The 26,830-nt window shown below is 34.1% G+C and overlaps 1 protein-coding gene across 25 annotated transcripts in view; it reads right to left on the reverse strand.

The window, feature by feature from the left end:
* The window catches only part of RALYL (RALY RNA binding protein like), a 652,666-nt gene that overhangs the window by 233,343 nt on the left and 392,493 nt on the right, over positions 1-26,830 (reverse strand). The window lies entirely within an intron of this gene.

The following is a 26,830-nucleotide window of genomic DNA, read 5'->3' on the forward strand; positions in this document are numbered from 1 at the left end:
GAGTCAACCTAGCAAAACCTCTTTCACTTTTTTCCTGCTAGAGAGTCCTTGCCTCTTGATGGAGCCCATATCCGCTGCAAACTGAGAGGAAAAGAAAGTCTGGCTTAATGAAACTGAAATGTAGTTCCCTTTTTTTTTTCCTACCCCAATTCCTCCCCTCTTCACTACCATGTCTGAAGAACATACTAGCCGCAAAATGTCCGTCAACCTCAGTTTTCTTTTTACTTCACTTTTCTGTATTTGTTAATTTAATTTAATTAATTAATTTATTTTTATTTTTTTGCTTTTTTTTAATTTTGGCATATTATGGGGGTACAAAAGTTTAGGTTACGTATATTGCCCTTGCCCCCTCCCCGAGTTAGAGCTTCAAGTGTGTCCATTCCATAGACCCTGCGCATTGCACTCATTATGTATGTATACACCCATCCTCTCCCCCACCCACATCTGCCCGACACCCAATTAGTGTTATTCCTAAAAGTGCTCTTAGGTGATGATCAGTGAAACTAATTTGATGGCGAGTACATATGGTGCTTATTTTTCCATTCTTGGGATGGATGGGTTCCAGCTCTATTCTCCATATTTGCATCTTTGTATAATTATAAGGGTCACAGTGAGAAGCTTCATCTCCCAGCAGATAGGGCGTTACCTCTGGAAGGTCAGTTTTCCTCTTGGGGTATCTGTCTGTCTATCATCTTACAACAAATTCTTGGCATCACTTTCTGTGTGATTGCTAGTACTGATGACTCAGTCATAGGTACACTTTCTGCTGTTCCTAAAACCGTGTGGCTTATCCAGAATTTCCTATGTATACACCTTCCTAAATTTCAAAAATGAAAAGAAGAAAGACTAAAAGAGAAAGATGCTTTTACAGAGACGTTCAATCCATAAATTAAACTTAGATACATACTTAATAAAGTAAACAGAACAGCAATCTATGTCAAATGATTCACTCCCTCTTGGGATCCTTCATCCTCCTGCCCAGGGACCCACTTAGTGGGATCTACTCCAACCAGGACTCACTGCTCTCTAGCCCTGTTGCACAGTCTCATTAGAGTTGAACCCCCAGTTTCCTGGATCTCCTATCTCCTTTCTTGATTTATTCCCCCATTTTCAGGAAAGGCTTCCTCAAATGAACCCTTGCCCCTTTATTCGAGTGTTATTTCTCTGATCTGTTTACCACTCAACTTTCTTCTATCCAAGTTTTAGCCTCTAGACAGTTGTTGAAGATATTCATCTGCAAATAGATACCTTCCTATTTTCTTTGAATTTGCTAATGTTTACCCTTTTACGCCCCTTTACTAATGTAGTATTATGAGGAGAAAGATAGGCACATGAGTGCTCTCTGTTGGCCTGAACAAGATGTATTTAAGGAAATTATAACGAGTGTCATCTGGCATAGGACTGGGATTTCAATAAGAAAGGAAAATGTCTTTTCAATTGCACTTCTTGTGAGTTGTTGGAAATTTTTACTGTAAGAGCATATTCTTTTGTCTTTAATAAAATAAAACCAATTTGATAAATGGACAAATACTTAATCAGCAATTATTACATTACCAGAGACTGTTCTAGACAGTTGTTGAGGGTAAAAAGAGACTGAGGAAAATCCAACACCCATGATGCAATCTGAAAAAGAAATCGCTATTGAGACAGCACAGCAATTTCTAGATTTGTTACTATATGCGAGTCTTGTGGAGGCCTATAGATTTTTGGTCTGCTTTAAAAGTATAGTATAATAAAAACAATCTTTACAGTGTCAGCAGTTGAAATTTCTTATACTCTCTTAATATGGGCTTTGAAATAATTTTTATCATTATGTAAAATCTGAATCAGCAGCTTAAAGTGAGCTCATTTTTTTGCCCCATAAAACATTTTTCCAATGTTTGAGAATGATTTCAGCTATAAAATTATAATCAGAGGCAAGCAAAATGGAAGAGAAAAACTTCTAGGCTACTTTAGATATTTAATGGGGAAATAGACAATTGATTTATCTCATATGGCTTCTTAAACCTAATGCATTTTAAAATGTAATGAGTTTCGCTCATTTTAAATACATTTAATGTATATTTAAAGTGTATATATTGATAATGCTTTCTTTAATTTTCACAATTGCCCTAATTAAAGAAATCCATGCTCAATTTGGGGTATGTTTATATGCTTGTATTAATTTTTAAAGTATAACAATAAAATTTTGGAGCTAGAAACGATGATGAAGGAAATAAAGGCACTAAAATTTTGTGAGTGCTTATTATTTACCGAATATTATGAAGCTAGTTTCTAGTACTCTGGTTTTTGTAAAATTAGAACACTAATATCTCATAAGGTTTGAATGAGGACTGAGTGTGCCTAACACATAGTCAATGATTGGTCAGGGATATTATTTCCCTCATATTTCTATCTTTATGGATTAATTTAAATGAGTTTGGTCATATTTGGGTGTGTGGTAAAGCTATTTCAAGGGAACAACTATTTTTCAAGGCTGCCAATGGAGTTGCTGCTTAATACCTGCCTACTGAATGAGAGCCTCAATAATAACAGAAAGCAAGCTCAGAATCAGCTCTACAAGTACACATGGCATCATTAAAAAGAAGTGGAACTGTGTCTACAAGCAGGGGTGAAAAACAGTCTTACACCTTTATATTCAGTTACACTGCAAATATGTCACTGAATATAGAAAACAAAACAAAACAAAATGAACAAAAAACAACTGATTTTGGTTATGAATTGACCTCCTCTACTCTTTTGCAACTATAAGAAAGAAGCAAATTATTTAACTTCATATTCAGCATGTAGCATTCTTGTGAGATATTGTAAGATATATGCACATAAGGTGTTAACCATTGCTGGTTCTCAGTAATAACTACAATCCTAAGAGTAATTGTTGATCCAGTGGATCCTACTGTTAATCTCTGAATCCTATTTCCAACAAGTGAGTCAAAGTATCATCTCTAAGTAAAATTCAGCATATTCATAATCTATTTCTTCATTCGTTGGTCAACAAATATGTATTGAGGAACTATGGTATGGCAGATACTGTGTTACATACAGCAAGAATATCAGTGAAAAAGATAAACCCAAACACCTCACCCCCAAAGCAAAACAAAACAAAATACAAACTTTGGTCTTAGTGGACTTCATTTATGGTTTAATTTACATAGCATAAGTAAACTATTCAAGCCAAGACCTGACAGAGGGGAGGAAGCAAGCCATAGGGAAATCAGAGAGAAAAGCATTCCAAGTAGAGGAATCAACACTTGCCAAGGCTCAGTGGGAGAAGGGAGTTTAATATGTTTCAGGAAAGCAAGGAAGCTACTGACTGTGGCTGGAACAGAGCAATTAAAAGAGGAGGTAGGAGGTGAAGTCCAGATGTGTATGTGTGTGTGTGTGTGTGTGTGTGTGTGTGTGTGTATGAGTGTGTGTGTGTGTGTGTGGTGGAGGGGCATGCACACAGCTCTATGGGCCACTTAAGGACTTTTTGCCCTCATCCTCAGCTTGTCTATATTTATGTATAGGTAATTATATTGATCATTTTCTCAGAACTCTTTTGGCTAAAATTAACCTGCTTTGTTGGATATTAGTTTAAAAAAAATGGCAGGGAATTAAAAGCACCTGAAGAAGAGTAGCTTTTATTAATACATTTTACCTTTGGAAAAATTCTTTCTAAAGGAAGCATGTTTGTAGGATGCAAAAATTTCTAACGTTATACTCTGGTACCCACTCTCAATTTTCATATCCTGTTTGTTTTTAGCATTGGACTAATTGGTGTACACAATGAGATTTATGCAAATATCTTGTAGATGTTAACTTGAATAAATATTAAGCTTCTCTTTCTAGTTTTCTTCAAGCATTTAAAGTAGAAACCACATCTCTGGTTTTCCAGTGAATTGATGCAATGTCTGAAACCTGATTGAATAATCCTAGTTTCTTAGTGTGATCTAAAGCGACCATATAATGTATCATCTAAAATGGGACACTTTAGTAAAGGACCAATGCTAAAATGAATAGGCATAAATCAGAACTTTCCCAGACAACAAGAATAGAGGGGCCCCAGAGATAGATCAAACAAGAGTTTTGGAGTTAAGCAGACCTAGAACTGAATCATAGCCTTACCTCTTACTCCTTTGATGAACTTAAACACATTACACAGCATGTTTTAGATCTATAATGTGAGGTTATAAAATCTAACTCATGGTTGTTTAGAAGGATTTATTCAGATAAGAAAACATACCTGTCCAGTATAGAGCCATTTTGGGAATGAGATATAATCAACAATAGGGAGGTAGGGAGAATTATGCTTAATTACTGTAAAAGTTATTGAAAGGGGGTTGCTATAAAACTGTCCTGAGCTAAGTTACTCTAAGGCCATGGTGATATAGAACTATTATTATTACTGAATGAGTATCAAAGTAACTAGCAGAGATCCTGAGCATACTCTGGCATAAATAATAGTGCAATTTTTTAACTAAAATCATATGAATTGATGTGGTGGAATCATCAAATATAGCATCTCTTACTCAATATTAGAGTAGTGAGCCTTATAATAGAGAAATCATTTCTAAATTCTTAGGTATTAGATTGACTGATTTAAAATGATAAGTTTGATAGCAAAAGTTTCTTTGGAAGAAGAGATTAGAATTTTTCCCCTCCTCTTACAATTATAGTCCAGTGATGTATCTACTTGTAGAAACACATTTGACACCAAATTGCCTTACACTTCAGATTCCTATGGGTAATCGCAGGAGCCTGGAATCTTTATGAGACACTCTAGACTCTTGGATTTAATGATACGCTCAATTTTCATGTCAAATACAAATTTGAGGATTCTGAAAAAAGAATCTAAGATCTTTTCTGTGTGGATACTTGTTGAAATATTCTCATTTTCTGAGATTCAAGATATTCAGACGTTTTTTCCTACTCGTTCGAGTTACCTTAATCCGATCAAGCGGCTTTTCTTTCCCAGGCTTTATCTACAGAATTTGACATACTGCTTCTTCCCAACTACAAATGGCTCGATACATTACCTACTTTGCTTCCAAAATCTAATTCAAAAATTATCTTTATTTCATCACGTTTTTCCCAGAAGTCTATTTCTGTCCTTAACTTTTTTTAACATAACACATAATGTTTTATGAAGTTGTCATAATTTTCAATAGTCATCCTAACTTTTGTCAATTTACATAGTCTATAAGTATACCAAATGACAAGTTTACATATTGTGTTGCTTTTGACACTTTAAAATTTTTCAGATGAAATAAATTCAAATACTATAAATATCCCATATTCTATGGAAAGCATTTGCTTCTAGCTCTAAATTTAACTACTGGCAAAACCTGTATGTTGAAATAAATTTCTGTGTTTCAGAAAATTTTCCTATTTGGCTCATAAGTAGAATTGAATTTAATACAGTAAGTATTTTTACTTTCATTGCTTATGCCAAGAAATAAGTAATCTAATACTATGGTTACATATGTGGTATTAATCATATCATAAATATGAACTGTACTAATAATGCTGACAACATTTATATTGTGTTACCCATGTTGCCAGGCATTGTTATAAGCAAATTTCATGTTTTTAAAAATTAACATAGTCCATAATCTGAAGGGACTTGTAACAGAGTTTTGGTGATAACATATGTAATCATTACATGGATCTAAGAAAAGATTGAATATTATTAATTATTAAGATTTTATAAAAATAGCACAAAGGGTGGGAGGTCTTGAAACAAGATATCATGTAAGGAATTAATTCAACATATATTTACTGAATGGATGAGCAGCATGTGGTGTTATGCTTAAAGGAATGGTAGATGAATAAGACATGGTGCCTTATGTCTGAAAGAATGTACTCCAGTGAGAAAAGATTTGGTGAAGAAGCCCGCTCAGATATGTAGATGAACCACCATGTACTCCTTATATAATTTTTCTTAAGATATTCCAATATTATTAAAAATGTATGTATCTATGTGTATACACACAAATATACATATATTCATAATTCAATTTAATACATTGAATACATATTCAAGTGTATATTAATTGCTGAAGATGTCTTTTTATGATCCTAAAATATTAGAATTAAATATTTCCTCTTTTGAAGTTTATACATTTAAATGCTTTTTGAAAAGATTTGTAAGTATCCACTCCATGTATAATAGTATGAGTCTAATATAAAGTTTTAGAATTTTCTCATGTTAATAATTTACTGAGTGTGAGAAATTTTTAGTATGGTCAGAGGAAAGAAATCAGAATCATCGCACAAGAGATTATCTTCAGCAAACTAATTTTGGCCTTGCAGTGAGAAACAACCCTCTGGCACCATCTATTGACTGCATTGTTTTACTTTCTAATCAAACCACATGCAAATTAGTACTGAATGAATAAAACATCAACTTTTCTTCCTCGTTTTTCAGTAATGATGGGGAGCCTGAGCCATCAAGGCTGACAGCAGTTGATGCATTCAGATATATTGGCAAATTCATGCTGCACCCTTGGACTCTGATGTTGTTTTCTAATTACTAATGAAAATTTGCTTTAATGTGTCTGCAGGAGTCCACCTCCACAACTGATAATCATGCTGAAATGTCTAATCAGAGGCCAAAATGATCTTTGCCAGGATTAACTGGCTCTGTTTTGTGTATTTTTTAAAGCATTTATTTAAACTATTCTGGAGAGTCACTGACAGTCTTCTGTGGTACTGACTTTGAACCTCGGCATCAAAAAGACAGCTATGTAAAGATCATGCGTTAGGTGCTAAGACATAGCCAAACAAGCTTTGACATAGACCATTCAGTATTAACCTTCCCCAAATTACAGATGAGGAAATTAAGTATGTAAGGATTAAGCATCTTGCATGAAGCCCTCATGTCTTTCAGGGTTTTAATTCAATGTCACTTTTTCAGTAAGCTCTTCCCTAACCATCTTGCTGAAAATTTTGAAAATCCTCCCAACACTCATCATCTTTTGTTCTTTACTAATTATCACTATAATATACTATGCATTTCACTTACATATCTTGTACCTTGTCTATCTCCCTCCATGGAATATAAGCTCCATGACACCAGGAGTTTTACCACTTTTGCTCATGACAGCCATCTTAGCACTAGAACAGTGGCTGGCACATAATAGATGCTCAATAAGCATTTGCTAATGAGTGAATGAGGAAGTGAATGAGTATTTAGTGAGTAATGAAGCTAAGATGTGATTCTAGGACTGTTTAAATGCTCTTTCTAGTGCCACAAGCGATGGCAATTTAATCTAGTGCACAAAAAACAAGTGTCCCCATGTCTCATGTTAACTTAAGCCATGAAAGAGAACAAAACAGTTGGTTTTTCTTTCAACTCTTCCTGAGTTAACTAGAGAAAAGAAGTGTTGAAAGTGCCTTCTGTGTCCACTCATTTCTCCAATATTCAGTACACTTACACTGAATGGCCTCTATGTCCTAGGCACATTTTAGGAAATACTCCTTCTTATCTGTGCCCTCAAGCATGTATTTTTGACATTTCTCTAGTGCCTTCTTGTTGGATACCAGGAAGGAGATCAACAGCTTAATATTCCACTGATGCAGGTAAGAGGAAGGACACACTGACTTGTCTTACCTGATTTAGAGGACGTGGGTCTTCTGTGCTCTTCTCACATCTGTTTACAGTATACATTGCCCTGTCCTTTACTCATCAGTTTATAATGTTAGTCATCTTTGTAACTCAAAGCACTCATTCATTTATTTGAGTTTGTTGTCTGGCTCTTAGATGTGACTCCACTATTTGAAGGAATAGTGTTTAATGAAGACTTTCCTGGGGTATACTTAAAAAAAATTCCTTCACTCTTCTTTCTTTTTCAGATGCTACCAGGTGCTCATGATGAGAGAACATGTGTCTAATGAACTACATGACAAAACAAAAAAGAGATCGCAGTTTTTTATCTTTTGAATTAAACTTGGTAACTAGACACAAAGATATTAGAAAAAAGAAACTGTGAAAACACAGAAGTTTTACAATCTCCACTAAGTTATTTTAAAGAAACTCACACCCTTACCCCAGTTATTTTCCAATAAGAATGCTATTGAATTTATTTCTTTGTAAATCAAAGGGAAGAACAGATCGCTTTGCTAAGAAGATAGAGTCTATGAGAAGGAAGATTTCATCCTAGTGTCAATTATGAGGGAATGAAGCCAACAGGAAAATAAATAGGAAACAGGCAGCTAGAAGAAAGGATTTAACCTCCCTAATGGTCTGATTTTGTGGATATACGATATCTACACTTTGACGAGGATGGAGGTCTGGATCCAGGAAGGGAGTCCTGAGGATAAGGAATCTTCATCCTATAAACCAGATCATTTATGTTCTTGGGTAGCCTTGGGAAAGTTGCTTAACTGTGTCTCATTTTCTTCATCTGTATAATGGGATTAACGATGATATGCCTAGTCCTTAGGGATGTTGATTTAAAATATGAAAAGCAATTATAACAATTCCTAGCACACAGTAAACACTATAAAGTGTTATTATGTATTAATATTAACGTATTACTGTATAATAATATGTAGTAATATTACATAATAAAAATTGTAATACATAATAGTAATTATTACTACATAATAATATGTAATAATGCAGTATGGTTTTTATTAGAAGTAGTAGTATTTATTTCAATCTGTTTCCTTTTTGCTTGTAATAAAGCTTTGCTTTATTGTTCTAGATACTGTATTTACTATACTTTTGAAAGGTATAAAGGATATAAACTAAAGGAATGTTGATTTGTTTTGAAGCCGATGTTAAAAGGATTTGATTCTCCTGTAGAGAGTGTGTATTGACAATGGAAATTCATGGCAGGCTCAAGGGAAAGGTGAATAACAGAGATAAATTGAGTCCACAAAATAGATCATTCTTCCACACTGGAAGATCATTTTGCTAACATCAAAATTGCAGATTTGGGGTTATATTTTATATCAGATAAACTTAATAAACACTTTATGAATAGCAACATTATATTGTGCTAGGACCACAGTGTGAAGGCATGTAGATTTGCATACTACCTCCCCCAATTGCTATCCTCAGGCACATCAATTCAGTCCTTACAAATACACTTACCCCCTCACTTCTCTGACTTACTCTTTTCTCCCCATATACACATCAACTTCCCAGATCCCCTCATTTCTGTTCCTCAAACATGCCAGACATGCTCGTACCTCAAGACCATCATGCTCTTTCCTTTGCCTGAAGTGCACCCCATCCAAGATCTCCCTACATATCTTTCTATTCTCCTCCAAGTCTTTGTTTACTACAGCTCTCTCAATAATAGCTTCTCTGTTGACCCTATTTCACATCTTGAAGACCTGTGGGTTGGAGAACAATGGTGGCTGCCTCAGTTGAAATCTGCTCATAGACCCTCCCTGCAAAAAAAAAAAAAAAAAACAAACAAAAAACAAAAAACAAAAAAATAAAAATAAAACCAAAAAAATAAAACCAACAAAGAAAGCAAATAAAACCCCAGATGATCCACATTTTCAGAAACACTAGAAAACAGAAAATGTAGTAACTTTAAAATGACCTGTAGGCAGAAAAAAAAACATTTTAATAGCATTTCCACTGCCTGCCCTAAAAGCCTATGGGTGTGAAGAGGAAAAGAGAGGAGTCTTAAGGATTAAAAACAGAGTAGAAAAGTGGAGATGATTTAGATAAAACACAAACAAAACCATTGCTGAAAAGAGAAAGTTCAAGGTCAGATGCCAAAACATTGAACACAGGCCAGGACGTGGCAGTCCACAGCACTGGGTTCAGGGAAAGTGAGAAGCAGGGGAAGTGGCACCTGCAGGGGTCATTGAAGTGGGGAGAAGCGGGTAGTCAAATGTATAAAGATGGGGACATACAATGTGGATCGATGGCTGCGAAAGAACAGAAAGAAACGAAGAAACCAAAGAAACAAAAGTGAAAAAATTACTCCAATCCCTTCACCCACCACACTTCCACAAAAACATTACTCTTAAAAGAAATTGCATGAATTATGACAAAACTAAAAGAAGTGGGCACTCTCTGTCTAGGAAGTGTATAGGAATAGAGAAAAACAGACCATATCTACATACAACTATTATGAAAAATCAGTAGTGAATCATTGCATTTCAGCTGATGAAAATCCTCCCCATAAAACCAAAGAAATGAAGAGAACTGTAACACAATACAACAGACTAAATTAAATATTCTCAAATAAGCATCTGAGAATAGTTTTAAAATATTGCTCAATTAGAAATATGAACATTGAGAATAGAAAAGGATAAAAATAGGAAGAAATGAAATGCAAATTAGTTGAACCCAGGAAAGGAAATAGAAAAAAGATTAACTGTCAGAAATGAAGAGTGAATTACAAGACATCCAAAAACGAATGGATTCAAGTGAGAATTCTATAATGGGCTTTGATGATAGATAAAAACAACCAGAGGAGTGAAAATTAGATTTTAAGGAAGGAAAATAAAAAATGTCAGAGAGAAAGTGGTTGAAATGGAAGGTGAGTAAGGGTGTCCAACATTTCTGTATGTGGATACCTTGACTAAGGAAATCAAAACTGTTGAAGGCAACTAATATGTAAAACTATAATCCAAGAAAAATTTCCAGAAAACAAAATAAGACCTAACTCTGCATCTTGAAAGGCTCAACTGGGTACTAAGGAAAATTGAACTGGTATGAGCAACTCCAAGACATACCCAAATAAAACTATTAAACTTTTTAGAAAATAAAGCATCCTCAGGGCCTCCAGGCAAAGAGATGACAAGGTACAAAGGCATGAGCAGTAGTCGGGCAATCAGACTTCTTAAACATAAAGTATAAAGCAAAGCAACATGAATCAGCATTTACAAGAAACTTAAAGAAATCAGGACCCCAGCTAAGTCCTTCAAGTGTCAAAGCAATAGAAAAACAGTTTTGAATGTGCAAAACCTCAGAGAATACATGTGCCCTTTTGAAGGAATCTACTAGAGGATGAGCTTCATCTAACCAAATCTGGCAAAGGACTTAGGGTATTTCATATTTTCACTAGTAGTCTTAGTCTTGGGTAGAAGAATATGTAAGCACAATATATTCTGACAAATAAAAACAAAACTTACAAAGGAAAACATGGAAAAGGAGAGGGGAAAGTAGAATTAGTTTATCGACTATTGTGCATATATTCAGTAGAAGTCAGATGCCAATTAAAACTGACAGAAGAGATTGTAAGAGTTTAAAAGTAGAGAGAACAAAAGGAAGATTAAGATTACTATACAAAGTATTAAAATAAAAATAACCTCTGGAACAAAAATGGAAATCTTTAGGAAAACCAAAATATAGCATAAACAAATTAAAGAAACGATGTAAACAAGAAAGAAAACACAAAAACAAAAGGGAAAAAAACATAGTAAAAATAAGATCACACAATACACACAGTAATTACAAGATAAGATACTATGACAGGAATGAGACCCAACATATTGGTCACATTAGTAAATGTGATTAGGTGATACTTCTTTAATAAAACAATAGATTTTCAATTTGGCTTATAAAGCAAAACCAAACTCTATGCTGTACACAAAATGCAAACTTGAAACACGGTGATTCAAAAGGCTAAAAATATAGAAATGGGCAAAATTTAATAGACAAGAGAAAATACAAGAAAGCAGAGATTGCAATCTTGATGCCAGATAAAGTAGAATTTAAGCCAAAAACATTAAATGAGTAAAGGATGACTTGTTATAAACTTCCCCTGCTATCACCCCAGCTATCATATATTCCTTACACTGCTCTATTTTTTTCTAAAGAACATATCAACTTCTAACAACTTCTAAAATATAATTTTAATTACTCATTTATTATCTAATAATTACTAGATAATTTTAATTACATATTTATTATGTCTAATAAGTTTAGCACTAGGAAGTTAGCTCATGAGATAAGTATTTGTAGCTGTTTGTTAAATTAGTGTATACCAAATTTCTAGAATAAATCCTAGCTCATAGTAGATGTTCAATAAATCTTTGTTAAATGAATGAATAATAAATTTAATCAGTTTTCTTATGTGTGAAATAGGAATAATAATGTCCTTACGGGCTTCATGCAAGCATAGGAGAAAATGCATAAAAATCTAGCAAAGTGTCACCTGACCCTTGGATACATTCACTACTATTACTACTAGCAACAGCAATAGTTTGAAATCTAACTCCTGATATCCTTAAATACCCGAGAATATTGGTTTAAATGAGCAAAAGTATCCTAGAAAAAACAAAAATTGAATTGATGAAGTCTTATTCAATTGTTTTTGTTTTGATACAAAATATGCAACATCAAATGAAACATTTTTTCTTTCTTACATGCTAGAATCATTGACACAAAGAACTGTGCAACTTTAATGATAGAAACCTTTAATACTATAATGAAATTTTATCAAGCATCTACATATGTATATTTTCTGAAAGGTAAAGTATTTTGACTATATTCTTATTAGCAAATTTCAGATATGATACTGACCTCAAGCTTCCATAGACGAAGACCAGCAACAGCAGAATAGTTAGAACATTAGCAAAAACAGCCATTCCATTTGTGGGAAGGGTGAGAAATGAGCTGTAAGGGGTTTGTCTTCAGGAAACATAAGATATTATTATCTTATATTTAAATAGATTTAAAGATGCACTTTGATGCTGCTATATATTTTTTCCTACTCCTTCCTTTAAAAAAATACACATCACTCCCAGTGATATTTTTACAGCAATAGAAGGATTTTCTTTGTGCAAAAGAAACCAGTTTGAAAGTAAGTGTGGAATAGCCCTGTGTGTCAACAAGATAAATGCTTGTAAAATATCCAAGAATCTGTAGGTGGAAAAAAGCAGAGGAACATTTGGGTGGTGACAAAAGGAGAGAGTAAAGTGTTATTCTTGTGATAGTGTATTACAGGCTGTCCAGGTAGAGAGAGGACTTGGCCATATTGTCCTAATACAGATCATCCAACTGACAGAATCAAGACGTAGCAAGGGGAGAGCTGCTACCGGAGCTGCTTCTGGATACCTTTACTGTTATGAAAGAAATGTGTGTATTTCTTAACTTGTCCTACTAACATTCCAACTCTCACAGGAAGGATTCTTCTCTGATATGAAAGCAACTTGCTTATATCTACCAAACTACAGGGGAAAAGTATGTTTCCACTTTGAGCTTATCCAGAATGGAATCACTGTTCCAAATTTTAGGAGAGTAGATTGAAGAAATTTCAGAGCAAAAATAAGAGTAATGGCTTTAGGTAGTGCTGTTGAAAGGGAAGGTGGCTTTTTTGTAAAAGTGTACAAAATTAAATTCTGGTAACATCAGATAATTCTAGTTAAGATAGAAAGAAACAAAGGCTCTAAAGAAAGTGTGTGGTACTACCAGACATTCAAATAGACTCTTATTGGAAAAGGACACTCTACATTATGTAAACATTTCAAATAAACAAGAAAGAGTGGAACAAGGCAGAAGAACTGAAAAAATGGTGTCCGAGTGTCTTAAATTAGGAATAAGCAGAGGTTTAAAAATCCAAAGTGGTTTTAAATATATTTTGATGGAAAAAACCAAAGATACACTAAGGCCACATTAGGTTATAAAACATAAAGTCTACTGATGAAAGTGAGAAAGCTGGATTGAGTTTCCTCATCTCTAGACAACAGACTGCTAGTAAGAGGAGCCAATATTGATTGAATATTTACATTCCAGGCACCACGCTAACAGCCTTATGTTAAACAAGGTCCCTCCCAGATCTACACTTTCAGTGTCATTTTATTATATCTCCTGGACCTAGAGAAATAATTACCTCATATCTTAGTACAAGATGACATAATTTTACTTCATATGAAAAGAGCTAGAGGTTTTTATGACTTTTATGTAAATCTCTCAGCGGTATCTGCTAAAAAGCCGAATGTAATGTCAGAAGAACTGAAGCTCCCATAATAAGAGAGCTGATTATCCTATTGTGCTTGAAAAACTATATCCAAAAATGTTTTAAAAGAGGTTGTTATACACATATAGCATATTCTGGTAAATTTATCCATAAAACAAAAGGCCTGAAAACTTTTGTCATGAAAGGAGTGGTTGGAGAATTTGGGAATGGCTCTTCTATAGAAGATAGTGCTTACAGAAAATGACAGATGTTGTAGACAATGGGAAGGGATGTAAAGCATAACATAACTGGACTTATTTTACCTTCCCCCATATAGCATAGTAATTACATATTGTTTCACTTTTTGATGCCTCTATGGTGTCTTCAGTACAATGGGGATAATAATAGAACATTTTTTTGTAGAATTGTGAGAATTAAATGAGAAAACATTTATAATGTACTTAGCATGTGACTTAACTCATTGTAAATGTTCAATAAACATCACCCTCAGTAAGCCGGATATTCACCTCATAATGGCAGGGATCAGGGATGATTGCGATCTTGCATACCCTTGTATCATCATTATCTGCAAACTACAGGCTCTCCCTAATTACATGATAAATATATAGGGGTGGACTTTCCAAGGTCAGAAGTAGAATCTTGAGTGTAGTTTACACTAAATGTAGTGGAACTAACCTAAAGGAACATAGTGGTTTATCACTTTCCCGTTATTTGGTTAGAATAGAATGAGCTCAAGAATACTGAAGTAGCTGTCAATTCAACATATTGACCTCTTCCAACTCCTTGGAGTTCTCTTCTCTCTCTCTGACACAATACATTCTTTTTTCTTTCCTACCTTTTTGATACCTTCTCAGTCTTTTATTGAACTTTTCCATTGTTTAAACTGTAATCCTAGAAAATTCCTTGCCTTTTACTCTATACACTCTATCTGGTGATGTCTGTATCTAATTCTGTGGCTTCAACTACAATTTATATGTTAATAACTCCAAAAACTATACCTCAAGTTGAGTCCTAGTTGGTGAGCTCAATAGTCTAGTCAGCTATCTACTAAATATTATTGGAATATTAGTTTTGAGCATTGTTAATCTAAAGCTAATATCCCTAAGCACTTCCAAGAAGCCAGACATATGGTAACCCTCTTCTCATGTCATGCCAAATATGAACTTTTTAAATTTTCTTTTTAATTTCAGAATATTACAGGGGTACAAACATTTTGGTTACTTGAATTGCTTTCGTACACTTTGAATCAAAGTTAAAAATGTGTCCATCACCCATATAGTGTGCCCGTTAGGTGTGATTTTACCCATCCCGACCCGCCCCTCCCACCTGTTTGATTTCTGTGGAATTTTACTACCATATGTGCACATGAGTGTTGATCTATAAGTTCCAATTTAGTAGTGGGTACATATGGCTTTTGTTCTCCCATTCTTGTGATATTTCACTTAAAAGGATGGTCTCCAGTTCCATCCAGGTTGTTACAAAAAAGTATTAGTCCACCATTTTTTAAGGCTGAGTAATATTCCATGGTATACACATACCACATTTTATTGATACAGTCACGTATTGATGGGCACTTGGGTTGTTTCCATATCTTTGCAATTGTGAATTGTGCTGCCATAAACATTGGAGTGCAGTTGTCTTTTTAATAGAATGTCTTTTTTTCCCTTTGGGTAAATACCCAATAGTGGGAATGCTGGATCAAATGGTAGTTCTACATTTAGTTCTTCGAGGTATCTCCATACTACTTTCCATAGAGGTTGTCCTAGTTTTCAGTCCCACCAACAATGTATAAGTGTTTCTTTCTCTCCCCATCCACACCAGCATATGTTGTTTTGGGACTTTTTGATAAAAGCCATTCTCACTGGAGTTAGGTAATATCTCATTGTGGTTTTGATTTGCATTTCCTTGATGATTAGAGAAGTTGAGCATTTTTTCATATGCTCATTGGCCATTAGGCTATATTCTTTTGAAAAGTTTGTGTTCATGTCTTTTGCCAACTTTATAATAGGGTTGTTTGATGTTATCTTGCTGATTCACTTGAATTATTTGTAGATTGTGATTATTAGCCTTTTATCAGATGTATAGCATGCAAATATTTTCTCTCATTCTGTAGGTTGTCTATTTGCTCTATTCATTGTTTCCTTGGTTGTACAGAAGTTTTTTAATTTAATCAGGTGTCATTTTTTAATTTTTATTGTTTTATTGTTGCTGTAACTGCCTTTTCAGTCTTCTTCATAAATTCTTTGCTTAAGCTGATGTCTATAAGAGTTTTTCTTATTTCTTCTTCTAGAATTCTTATAGTTTGATGACTTAAGTCTATTACCCATTGTGAATTAATTTTTGTGAGAGGTGAGTGGTATGGATCCTCTTTCAGTTTTCTACATGTGGCTACCTTTAATAATGGCCACAAAGAAAATAAAATACCTAGGAATATGTTTAACTAAGGAGATGAAAAACCTTAACAGGGAGAACTATGAAACATTGAGGAAGGAAATCACAGAGGATGTAAACAAATGGAAAAACATATCATGGCTATGGATTGGCAGAATCAACATCGTTAAAATGTCTATACTACCCAAAGTGATTTATGGATTCATTGCAATCCCCACTAAAGTACCAATGTCATTTTTTGCATATCTAGAAAAAATAATTCTATGCTTTGTATGGAAGCAGAAAAGACCCCGAATAGCCAAAGCAACCTTAAGCAAAAAGAACAAATTGGGAGTCATCACTTTACCAGACTTAAAGCTATACTATAAGGCTATAGTGATCAAAACAGCATGGTACTGGCACAAGAACAGAGACCTAGGCCAATGGATTAGAAAAGAGAACCCAGATGTAAAACAATCATCATATTGCCATTTGATCTTTGACAATGCAGACAAAAACATACACTGGGGAAAAGAATCCCTATTCAATAAAGGGTGGTGGGAAAATTGGTTAGTCACAAATACCAACTCTTTACTCAACAAAAAATACAATCTCAAATTAGACAGAACATATGTTGGAATTACCATGCCTAGGTATTGCTTTTCACATTCTTCTTATTGAATGAATGACTAAGTTCTATTATCAGTCCAAATGATGCTTCAGTCAGCCTGGGTCTTGACTGGCTGAATTTTCCCAATATATGGGACATGCCTTTTAGTTATCTATAAAAAGTAAAGTTTTATCCATTTATGAAGAAATCCTACCTACATAGTTATAGAGTTCTTATTTTGGTAAAGATAGCTTGTGAAACACATTTTAGAGTGTTCCCAACTTGGAGGCATTGCTACGATCACCAGGCCATGTGCAAGCTCTGCAGTTCAATGTTGTGGTTTGGGGCCCTTTGGATTTCTACCACTGTTTGCTATGATGACTGCAGTCAGCTCAGCTGATACTGAGTAATTTTATAGTTACAAAGGATTTTTTTGTTGATGGCTTGCTCATCCTTTCACCATGTTTACTTTATTTCTACTCAACAGAAATCCTTCAGAGTTTATTGACATGGGTGGCGTTGGTTGCTCTCCCACTAAAAGGCCCAGCTTGCCATTCTTACTGTTATTTATTCTACGTCATCCTTAACTGCTGGCACTTTATAATGCTGTCACTGAGCTAGCTTCCAGTGATTCCCACTCACTCCTGATTATAGTCTGTAGTCCCTGGACCTAAAAAGGACTAACGGTTGCCAGTGGAAACCAGATGAATACTTTATGAATCTCTTAATTTAATTTTACATATATTACTAACTCAGTACACTCTGACCTGAGGAATAAGCTTCTTATGGTGTAGGAATGGTCTTTATCAGAATTGTTTTTATTAGTATTTAAAGGATTTTTCCCTTTTTTCAGGTTTATGGCTATGTTCTTGATGGTAGAGGCTGCTAGAGATATGACAACTAGACAGGTTAAATCTTTAGTTTATGCAAACATTTATTTATTGTTATTACCTATTATTGGAGATATTTTGTTTACTCTTGTGCCCTCAGTACCTTACACATAGAAATGGCTAGAAAACTAAGTTCTTAATTAATAAGTGTATTGAGTATTGCATTATGAGCTATGGAGGATGTAAAATAGAGTACTGTGCATGTAGTATTTGGGTGCCAGCAGCTCACAGTCTAATGGGACAGGCAAACATTTCATAAAGAGCTTTAAAATTTTAAGAAAATGACAGATGCTGTAGAAATGGCATAGAGGGACCAATTTATTCCAATAGTGTTGTATAAAAAGGCTTCATGGAAGATATAGTGGTTCAGCTGGGTTTTCATGAATGCATAGACCTTTGAAAGGCAGATACACAGACAGGGGAAAGGTACTGCTGGTAGACAGAGGATGCCAGTCAAAAGTAGGGAGGAAAATAGGGGAAGCATAAATAAAGAAAACATGTTTAGAGGCAGCACACAAATCTGTGTGTTTAGAGCATGCTGTTTTTATGTGCACTCTTATTTAGATGTGGGAAATCATGCATAAAAAGATTAAATAATAAAAATACTAATCTAATCTAATTTAATCTAATATAAAATTTAACACTCTCGGGCCAATGCTTAGTTTACAACTACAGCTCTGATGACACCCAATAAGTAATGAGGTATTTTGTTTGGCAGGAGTTGTGCTAAGTTATTTATGTTCATTATATTAATATCATTGGTCAATCTTTCTTAAGATAAAAATCTATTAACTCCATTTTGAAGGTAAGGCTTAAAAATGTTAAGTATCTTACCCCAAATTAAAACAATCATAACTGGGAGTAAGATTCATATGTGGGTTTGGTTGATTACATAGACTGTGATGGATTTTTCTGTGATAGCAGAATGCCTTTGTCTTAATAGTGAAAACATGTGAGATTCAGGCACACTCATCTTTCCTAATATGGAAGTGATTTCACCAGTAAATTTTGCATATATGCAAAAATAAGCTGTTTGGTCTTCATTTTTCAAATGTCATATGAAATTTAATCTTTAGTTAGTATTGATTTATAGGCTCCTTTTAAATGTTTTGCTGTTCTTGCTATTTTTTGTTTTGATTTACATGATTTATTACTATTCTCTCTTAAAAGGAAAAAACATTTTATCATAAGGGATTTTTATTTATGAAATTAATAAGGATTTTGTTTTGTAAACAATTGCTGTATTTATTCAAGTGAGTGTCATATAAATTAAAAATGTGACTTTTATTGGACGAGCTATCTTTTTTCTTATTCTTTATTTTACTTATTTATTTATTTCAGGGTATTACAGGAGTACAAATGTTTTGGTTATATAAATTGCCTTTGCACTGTGCCCATTTCCCAGACAGTGCATACTGCATCTGTTAGGTGTTGGTTTACCCATCTCCTCCTTCCCCTTCCCATCTGCCTGACACCCTATGAATGTTACTTCCCATATGTGCACATTACTGCTAATCAATTAGTACCAATTTGATGATGAGTACATGTGGTGTTTATTTTTTCACTCTTGTGATACTTCACTTAGAAGAATGGGCTCCAGCTCCATCCCAGATAATACAATTGGTAGTTCAACATTTTTATAGCTGAGTAGTACACTATGGTATACATATATTACATTTTATTAATCCACTCATGTATTGATGGGCACTTGGGTTGTTTCTACATCTTTGCAATTGTGGATTGTGCTTCTATAAACATTCTAGTGCAGATATCTTTTTATAGAATATCTTTTGTTCTTTTGGGTAAATGTCCAGTAAAGGGATTGCTGGATCAAATGTTGGTTCTACTTTTAGTTCTTTGAGGTATCTTCATTCTATTAGTACTTTCCATAGAGGTTGTACTAGTTTGCAGTCCCACCAGCAGTGTATGAATGTTCTTAGGTCTCTGCATCCACGTCAACATTTGTTGTTTTGGGACTTTTTGATAAAAGCCATTATCACTGGAATTAAGTGATATCTCATTGTGGTTTTGATTTTGATTTGCATTTCCTTGATTATTAACGATGTTGAGCATTTTTCATAGGTTTGTTGGCAATTAGTCTATTTTCTTTTGAAAACTTTCTGTTCATGTCCTTTGCCCATTTTTTAATGGGGTTGTTTGATTTTTTTTCTTGCTGATTTTCCTGAGTTCTGTACAGATTCTAGTTATCAGCCCTTTATCGGATGTATAGCATGCAAATATTTTCTCCCATTCTGTATGTTGTCTATTCACTCTAGTGATAGTTTCTCTGGCTGTTCAGAAGCTTTTTAATTTGATCAGTTACCATTTATTTATTTTTGTTATTGATGTCATCACCTTTTGGGTCTTCTTCAAAAATTCTTTCTCTAGGCCAATGTCTATAAGAGTTTTTGCAACATTTTCTTCTAGAATTCTTATGGTTTCATGCCTTAGGTTTAAGTTTGTTTTCCATCATGAGTTGATTTTTGTGAGAGGTGAGTGGTGTGGATCCTGTTTCAGTCTTCTGCATGTGGCTATCCAATTTTCCCAGCACCATTTATTGAATAGGGATTCTTTTCCCCAGTGTATGCTTTTGTCTGCTTTGTCAAAGATCAGATGGCTATGTGAGGATGGTTGAATTGTGCAGCTAAAAATAAAAAAACAAGGGCAAAAAGAAAGCAAGGAAGATCCAGTTTCCACTTTATTTACCCGATGTGATAAGTAGTTTTCTCCCAATGTCCCAACTCTTTTGGGGTGTTATCAGCCTGTGATGTCATCTGCTTATAAACTTTATTGCTGAAACAAGACATTAAAGAGTAATACAAGCATAGTTTATAGTATACCTCTAGAAAAGTACATGAAATGGAGACTCAATAAAGACCAAGTCTCTAAAATTTTAATATACCACAGGCAATATTAGGAAAAAACGCCCAATTCTATCAGTTGTGGTAAGGAAATTAGTTCATTATAAATATAAATATATAGATAAACCCTCCACTTTTATGGACAGGAAAAGTACAGCCAATTGCAGTTGCTATCATAAGCATTTGTGAGATAGACATTTAAATTGAAATCTATTCCACTCTGGATGGAAATATATACACATGGCATGAAGACATTATAGAGTAGTGCTCTCAAAATAGTATCATATTGAATCAGTAACTTTTTCAAGGCCATAGGAATTCTGTGTAGTGGGAATTTAAAGCTGCTAAAATAAAAACATTTTATATTCCCCTGGGAAAAGCTCTACTTAATTTCCTATTCAAAATAACGCTATTTGGAGATATTCATAAGGCTTTCCACAAAACTATCTTTCAAATAGTCTCTGTGGCGTACTTTACAAAATAATAGAATTTAGCACTGCTCTCAGCTAGAATAAGTCAAGGTCACCACTGTACTGAAATATGCTAAATGTAAAGGTCAGACAGAAAGATATAAGAAGAGTAGAAAATATATGTGCATGTGGATTTTTATATATGTATGTGTGTATGTATATACATATCTGAATATGAATATAAAGTCACATCACAACTGAATTTCTCAATTGACAACTTTATCTTCTCTTGGGATACGACAAAGCAATTTCTAGGTTACTGTTTACCTACCACTATCAAGGTGAGAAATAAAATGGGGTTTGGAGCAGTACTGCTCTTGTTGGTACACTCATATACTCAGGATTTCAAGAACGTACTTCTAGTAATATGATCTGCCTTTAACATAGCAAAAATGTAGCTAGCAAAATTTTTTCCCCATTTTAAAGATGCAGGAAATAAAAGTCTAATATACGTATCTAAATTTGTTTGGACTTCTGTAACAAACTACTATAAATTGGGTAGCTTATAAACAACAGAAATTTATTTCTCATAGCTCTGGAGACTGGAAAGTCCAAGATCAAGCCACTGGCAGATTAAGTGTTTCATAAGGGCCTGCTTTCTGGTTCACAGAGAGCATCTTCTAGCTGTGTCCTCACGTGGTGGAAGGGAAGAATGAGAACTATTATAAAGGCACTAATCCCATTCATCAAACTTCCATCCTCATGACCTAATTTCCTCCCAAAGGTCCACCTCCTAATGTCATCACCTTGAGGGTTACAATGTCAACATATGAATCAGGGGGGAGACACAGGCATTCAGAACATAGTAATATGGAATTTATTTAATGATAGAAGTGAATGATGCCAATTTGGATTTAATAGTAAAATATCTCCACCCTTAAGCAACAGTTATTCAAATCATACAAATAATCCTATGTATAAATTTTTCAGGACATTATAAATCTGCAGAGGATAAGTCTCAATGTCATCAAATATATAAAATAAAAAGGATGTTGGGATGAAATTAGTGAATAGTTCTTACTATCAACCTTTCACCAAGCTCTTGTCCTTATCTTTCTTCCTAGCATTTTCACTCTTCCTCTATCCTAAAATCTATCTCAATCTGCACTTATGTGCATATTTCCCCATCTTAAAAACAAAAAACATTTTTTTGACCCTGTTTACTTTCTGAAGCTACCATATTGAAAACAGTGCTGTCTTGAAATTAGCAACAACAATACTATATTTGATAATATATTTGAATGATGTTAAACAGCTTTCAAAAGATTTTCACATAATTTCACTTTCATTTCATGGTTACCTTCAGTAGTTCTGTTAGTGTCTTCATTTGTCAAATGAGAAAGTAACACTCAGAGAGTAATAATTCCACAATTTTCTAACACTGAAAAGCTTTTAAAATATCAAGCCAGAACTTGAATATGAATCTTACTAGATTTTCAGTAATCACACAGACAAAAAAACCAGTTGGATAATTTTTGAGGGATCACATTAAAAGAACAACATAAACTGATCTAGTAATTTTCATATAGTCCACATTTCTCTTTTTTGGACTACAGGAAGGATTTCTGAAAGACAGACTTTATTGAAACAGGCAAAGATTTTGCTGAAATGCACAGACATTTAAAGGCACTTATCTAATTTATCAACCTAGTGCCACTATCAAAAGATGCAGTTGGGTTTGGGGATTGTTAGTGATCTCATACGGTCTCCTAATGATCACACTTTTCTTCTAGAATGTTCTTAAACCAGTGTATGCCTTCTAGAATTTTGCCTGGTATTTGTGTCAAGTTCACCAGCTTGTTGTTTATGCAATGCATTTTTATTTTTAGGTTTTGATAATAAAAACATTTGCATGTTTCAATCTTCTGGTGCTCTCCAAAACCCCTTGATTTTTAGAAAATCTAACCTCATTTGCAATTTTTTTTTTTTCTGTAGTCTAGGATTGAATTCTTTGGGAAATACAGGTGAATGTATTAAATTACTTTGTTTGTTTTTTCTCATAATATTCACAGTTCTCTCCTTCACAGACATTTATGGAGTACCTTCTCTGAATGGCCATTGAGCAAGGCACTAGGATTACAGCCATTACCATACTGTCATTTAACAGTTTCCAATTTGGTAAGGCCAGCAAAATATTAATATTTTGGTCTTTAGTTTACTCGACTTCCTAATTTGAAGATGATTGTTATTGAGGAAAAACATGAAAACAGGAGAGGAATTGAGTGCATCATTTATCTTTTCCACTCCCCCGCCCACTCCTTTTGAACAAACGCACATTCTAAACAATCAAACTTACTCATAATAGTGTTGGGTGTGTGTTTTATTTTTCCTGCTTGTGCACAGGTCTTTTTTGTTATTGAAATTTTTGAAAACTCCCTGGCCTCCCTGGAAGTGTACATGAACCTGCCAGGATTCTGAGCCCTTCCACACTAGTCCAGTCCCATTCACAATAAGAGTTTTTTGGAGAACACAGTAGGCATCCACGCTGCATGTGGAATGGCTTTCCTGTTACTAATTAGTAGAACATTTGCTGTGATAGATTTTTAGTTTTCAGAGCCTTCTACTCATTCCAAATTCTATTTCCAGTTAAGACTCTACCTTTATTTTTTTATCATTTTATTTTCTATTTTTTAAAAATAATTTGCTGTGCTAATATTAGCTGGAAAAACATTCAAAATTGTACAGTCTGATTCTCCTAAACTTCCCTTCACTTAAGTGATGGTCTTTCTTGGTATTCAGAATTAAGCTTAGGACATCACGTCCTAATTCCTCCTCTGAGGTTCTCAGAGATAATCCTCCCACAAAGCAAAATTAAGATGCTGCATGACCTTTAACATGTTATTTAGCCTTTGTAGACCTCAGCATAATCATTATAAAGTTTCTGGAATAAAGATTCTTTTTAGAAAGTAGACATCCTTTAATCTTTTCACCCCAAAATTCATACTCATTGTAGAACAATTAGAAAATATATAAAAGGGGAAATTTATTACACGTAAGTCCACTGGATATCCACTTTCAGTGTTGCACTGCACAATCTTTCAAGCTTTAGTCTATGAAATTCTGTATGTTACATACACAAACACAAATATATGCTCATATGGTACATTATTATACCCATAATACAAAGTGTTCTGTCATATGAGCTTAGTTTTCACTAAGCAGTATATGTAAAATATCTTTATATCTCAACAACACCATTTTGTTGTTTCCTTAGGTTTGCATTGCATGGAAGTTCTAGAATTTGTTTAATGAATCTTCTATTATTGAGGATTTTCAGGTCTCATTCATTATTATTATAAAAATGTTACATGAATATCCTTGTATATTTGAGTTGCTTGCTTATTTTCCTGGGATAGATGCCCAGAATTAGTTTCTAAGTCTAAAAACATGCACATTTTTAAAACATTTTTCCCATACTCACAGTTATTTTCTCTTTAATATTTGCCAACATAGTAGGTGAAATATTATAGTTCATTCTTATTTCTGTCTATTTAACAAAAGTTTATTAAGCCCCTGCTATCTAGGTGGAAGGAGACATAGGGGTGAATAAAATAGACAAAATCTCTTGCCTTTTTGGAGCATACATTCAATAAGGCATCACAGACAATAGTCAGACAAATAAAATACATAGTTGTTAGAATGTGATATGAGCAATAGAGAAAAACTAGGTAAGTCATTGATAGGGTTCAATTTCCATAACAGGCTATATTATTTCTGTAGTCACTTCCAGTGTAACATAATTCTGAGTCAAATTTCTAGGTAATCAAATGTTCTGCTTTTAACAAAATTCATAGATTTAGGGGATACAAGTATTTTTTGTTACAGGGATGAATTATATAATGCTGAAGTCAGGGATTTTATTGTACCCGTCACCATAATAATGTACATTGTACCTGATAGGTAGATTTTTATCCTTCACTCTCACCCTCCTCCCTTCTTAATTTTCAGTCCTCATTATACTACTTTATGACCATATATACTCCTCATTTAGCTCCCACTTACAAGTGAGAACTTGTGGTATTTGGTTTTCCATTCCTGAGATATTTCACCTAGGATAATGGTCTCCAGTTCCACCCAAGTTGCTACAAAAGAAATTATTTCATTCCTTTTTATGGCTGAGTAGTACTACATGGTATATGGTGTGTACATATATATTATGGTGTGTGTCTGTATATATACATAAATATGTGTGTGTGTTCGAACACACATACACATTTTCTTTATCCACTCATCAGCTGATAGGCACTTAGGTTAATTCTATATCCTTGCAATTGTGAATTGTGCTGCAATAAACATTCAAGTGCAGGTTGTCTTTTTGTAAAATGACTCCTTTTCTTTGGGTAGATACCCAGTAGTGGGATTGCTAGATCAAATGGTATGTTTACTTTTAGTTCTTTGAGGAGTCTCCATATTGTTTTCCATAGAGGTTTTACTAGTTTACATTCCCACCAACAGTGTATAAATGTTTTATTTTCATTGTATCTGTGTCTACATTTATTGTTTTTTAGCTTTTTAATAATAGCCATTCTGACAGGGGTAAGGTAATATCTCACTGTGATTTTAATTTGCATTTCCCTAATGATTAGTGATATTGAGCATATTTTCATATGTTTGTTGGCCATTTTTCCATGTTCTTTTTGTGGAGTCCATCAGATACTCAGATAGTTGAGGCCTCTATAACTGCAATTATATTTTGTATCTATGCTTGTTAGGTTATCTATTTCAAGTAATTATCCATATTTTTCTTGTTGACTAGACCATTTGAAATGACACCTTTCACCACTATTTTTGGTTTTGGTAAGCAAAAATTAGTATTGTTTTTAACTGCAACATGGGCTGATGTAAAATACATTAATTTACTCCTTTAGTGAATACTGATAACCACCTGCTACGTGACATTTGAATACCATAGTGAGAAAGATCGAGTTGGTCTATCTTCATAGGCACTCATACCGTAACAAGGAAGGAAATACTCGGTGAGCTGAGAAGATGCATAAAGATTGGAGCTTGTGGAATAATAGAAGGAAAAGTTATCTGAGATGAAGGAGGAGAGGGAAGTACTTGTCGAACCATATTAAGATTAGCAATTAGGATTTTATTCTATATCTAATAGTAAGTCATTTAAAGTTATTATGGAATGAGTGACATTATTTTTATTTATATTTTTACAAGATTACTTTGACTGAGGTTCCAGAGAATAGATTGAAAGGGAACAAGAAAGACACAACAGCAATTAGGAAGCTAATACGACAGTCCAAATGGGAGATTTTAGAGTGGATCAACTTATGACAATGGAGGTAGACATGAAGTTAGTGGGGGTATAATGTGACATAGATGTGATAAGGTATGTTAAAGGATTGGATTTGGATATGGGTGTTAAAGGACAGAGGGGAATAAGGGATGGATCTCAGGCTTCTGACTTGAACAAGTGTGAAAACGGATGATATACAATTCATTAGGATGGGAAAGTGGAAAACATTAAGTGTTCAATTTTAGCTATATCATTTGAGCTCATAGAAGAGTTCTGAGCTAGAGAAATAAATGTGGTATTTATCAGAATATAGAGACAGAAGTGAAGGAGACAGGGAAAAGGAAACTGAGAAACAGTGACCAAAAATGTAGCAAGAAACCCAGGAGAACACAGTGCTGCAGGAAGAAAGCAATGTTGTGTGTATGACAGCCTACGAGATAACTGAAAATCGTCCATTAATTTGGAACCCTGGAGAGCAGTGGGAGAGACACTAGATGACAG

This window comes from Eulemur rufifrons, chromosome 3 (assembly GCF_041146395.1).
Source record: "Eulemur rufifrons isolate Redbay chromosome 3, OSU_ERuf_1, whole genome shotgun sequence".
Classification (NCBI taxonomy): domain Eukaryota; kingdom Metazoa; phylum Chordata; class Mammalia; order Primates; family Lemuridae; genus Eulemur; species Eulemur rufifrons.